Raw genomic sequence first — 3,881 nt, forward strand, 5'->3', positions numbered from 1 at the left:
GGCATATGTCCAGGGTCCATGATAATGTTTAGATATACTCATAGTGGAAACAATTAAAAAAACAGTTGGGGGGGTTACTGGGTTCCTGGCCGGGGGGTCTCTGTACTGGTCCCTGGGGGAGCAGCGGCAGTCCCCCAGGTACAATGGTAAGAACCAGGAAGGAATGAGGGCCCAGCAGTGGGCTCCTGATACTAATGGCTATGCTTGTGAGCCTATACCTGCAATAAGAACAAGGCCTAGAGTAGCACTGTGCCTGGGAGTTTCCTCCTGACAGCCTTCATGTTACTCAAATGTGGCCACTCTCAAAGCCAAACTCAGCATGTAGATGCAGTGCATTCCCCCCAGCATGGAACATGACACCCGGGGATGAGCCTCACTGGCACCGAGGGATCACTACCACATACCAGCTGAAGAAGCCACTAGAAAATGACCTTGAATTAAAGGTTCAATGCGGATCAGCAGAATATCCCTGTCTACATATAATAACATGACTTCAAAATGGTGTTCGACCTAATGTAAGGGGGAAATGGAAAGGAGTAATGAGTTTATAAAGCTACGAGTCTCTAAAAAAGAGTCTGGAGGTTGTCAGAAGGAATGCCCTTTTGCACAACTGAGCAGAGTCTAAGAGACAGATAAAGTAGATACAACTCCAGGTATTGGTTCTTTTGAGGGAATAAGAGACCCACGGGTTCTATGGTGATGGCAGACTGGGTTCACTGCCATGTCAGATGGTCCTTCTTTGGAGCTGGTGTTTCTGCGTGATGGAACTGGACTCATACGCGTGATGGAACTGGACTCATAGGGGATCTCTTTTCACAAGACTTGCATGCTACTTTACTGGAATTGTAGTTGGTGCTGGGGTTTAAGATATATTTAGGGGATTTGAATCTCTGGACTGACAATACGATAGCCAGGCCCAGAGCCACAACAGACTTCAGCTCCTACACTCCTACCCAATAGGGTTTACCCCACTCAGCTAACATGGAGTTGAAGAAGGTCAACCACCACACCATGGAGCCTAGAGTGTCTACAACTGAAAGCAGGAGGAGTGCATCCAGTATCCATGTGGAATCTAAGCCCCCACTTGACATAGATGTGCAATGGACACAACCAATCCAATGTCCACAGAGAAAATGTGGCATGTGGCATGGGTGTGGGAAGGGTGGCCATGGTGGCTGCTGGGTGCGGGGAATGGGAGGAAGAGATGAAATGGGGAGGCGTTTTCGGGACGTGGATTTGTCCTGGGTGGTGCTTCACAGTCAATTACGGGACATTGTAGATCCCCCCAGGGCCCACTGGATGGAACGTGGGAGAGTGTGGGCTATGATGTGGACCATTGACTATGGGGTGCAGTGATGCTCAGAGATGAGCTTACCAGGTGCAATGGATGTGTCATGATGATGGGAGCGAGTGCTGCTGTCGGGGGAGTGGGGGGTGGGGGCGGTGGGGTTGAATGGGACTTCATATTTTTTAATGTAATATTTAAGAAAATAAAATAAAATAAAATAGAGTGAGTTGTTAATTTCCATATATATGTGGATTTTCCAGTTCTCCCTCTTGTATTGAGTTCCAGCCTCATTCCATTATAGTCAGAGAAGATACACTGCATGATTTCAATATTTTTCTAATATACTGAGACTTATTTTGTGACATAATATATGGTCTATCCTGGAGAAGAGCCCATGTGCACTAGAGAAGAATGTGTGTTCTGTTCTTTGATGAAGTGTTATATATATATCTGATAGGTCTATTTGGCTTATTGTTTTACTTAAGTCTTCTATTTCCTTTTTAATCTGTCCAAATGTTCTATCCATTATTGAAAATGGTATAGTTAAATCTCCTACTATTAACATAACCACTTTTGTTCCAATCCTCCCTTGTTCCAGAGAAAAGCTTTCCTCCTATAGAGAAGATTATGGGAGTGAACTCAGCAGGACTGAGTTGTGTAGCACAGCATCTCTTGCACCATTGCTTATAAAGCTCAGACTATGTGGGGAGGGTTAACAGGAGTTCAGAACAGCAGAGATGCTTTGCATCATCATACCCAGGGACATCCGAGGACACTAAGTGGAAAGGCTGCATTGCTCTTACTTCATGTCAACATCAGAGATTAGATACATATGAGCATTAAAAGCTGCCTCCAGGAATAGAGACAATATTTCTATTAAAGTTTATTTTTTCTGCAAGAGCTATATCTTGTAATAATGAATTCCATAAGTAGGACAACATGGTGAGAGGTAATATTATCTAATGTTAACCCCAATCATAGCTCTCTAGTGCTTTCAGAGCTGCTCACTAATCATCTTCTTCTTCCTATTATGTATAAAGCCATTAATAAAGAAGGTGCTGACTTGAATAATGTCCTCCCAAAATCCATATCCTCCTAGAACCTGAGTGAGACCTTATTTGGAAATAGGGTCTTTACCAGTATAACCAAGTGAAGCTGAGGTCATGCTGGATTAGAGGGGTCGGAAACCCAATTACTGGTGTCCTTAAAAAGAGAGGAAGGTTTGACATACAAAGACACAGACACACATAGTGGGAAGACATCCATGGGAAGACAAAGGCAGAAATTAGAGCAATGTAATGGTGGGCCAAGGAATGCCGAAGATAGCTGGGAGCCCCCAGAAGCTTAGAAGAGCAGGGAGAGAGGTTCCTCCTACAAAGTTCAGAAAGAGCATGACCCTGCTGGTGGCTCGACTTTGGACTTCTAGCTTCCAGAACAGTGAGAATGAATTTCAGTTGCTTTACGGCACCCAGTCTGTGGTAATTTCTTATAACAGCATTAGGAAGCTAATAGAAAGTCCAATTCCTTTTTCTGTTTTTATGGGACCCTTATTTTTATACTCTCCATGCATAGTATATATTTATATTCTTTAAGCCTATTCCTGATCTATAATAAAAACTGTCCCTGACTTCCTTTGTAGTGGTTGGTATTGGCTCTTGACAATGGCATTTGAAAGTCTAAATAAATTATATCCACTATTTCCCCTTTATTCATATGTTACCTCTTACTCAAACAATTTTAACTGGGAGGTAAGAGATGAGTTCTTTTAAAAACGTCATCCTATTTTTTTAATATGTTCATTTCTGTGATAAGTTCATCCTTCATTATAAAGCCTACTCTGCATGGATGTGAGAATCAGTGATTTATCATTGCCGATGCTCCCTGCCCCTCCCCAGCCCACCCTATCCCACTCCCACTTTGTACAAGAGTCCCATTGGCAATTCTCTCATTCTGCATTTGCTGTAGCAGCTCATATATTTTGGCAGACAATTTTTTAACTTTACTTTTGGGCTCCTTCAGAATATGAGACAAATTAACTACATGATGATATAAGCACATGTGGTTTTGTTATTTAAGTTTGGTTAATCCAACCCTCTAAAACACATTCCTAATACAGGTGATAATGGATAATCAGTGATAAGGATCCATTGAGCAGTTCAGGTTAAATGTGTTCTGGTAATTAAAGGTTTGCACTGAGCCCACCAAACTCCTGCATAGGAGTGCAAGAATCAGAGCCTGGTCTCATTCCAGAGTAAAATCTGATCTCCCTATTCTGATATACAGGATTCCCGCCCCCCTCACCCATAACTTGGCCCTGTACGGCTCTCCATTTCTGCCCCAGCTCTGTCTCCCCATTGTTCCACACGCAGACTCTGAGCATTCTCAGGAATGCTCAGAGTCTATTCTAACTTGCACTATGACTAAATTTTACAATTATCATGTTTTCCCAAATTCATGGGAAGCTACTTAAGGGTGGGGACCATGTCTCCCATCTCTTTGAAATCCCATCACCCAATACAGCATTTAGGTTAATAACTATTTCAAAAAGGTGGTAAAATGTCATAATATTTATAGTACCTACTTATGTGCCCAC

Source organism: Dasypus novemcinctus, chromosome 29, assembly GCF_030445035.2.
Source record: "Dasypus novemcinctus isolate mDasNov1 chromosome 29, mDasNov1.1.hap2, whole genome shotgun sequence".
Taxonomy (NCBI): Eukaryota; Metazoa; Chordata; class Mammalia; order Cingulata; family Dasypodidae; genus Dasypus; species Dasypus novemcinctus.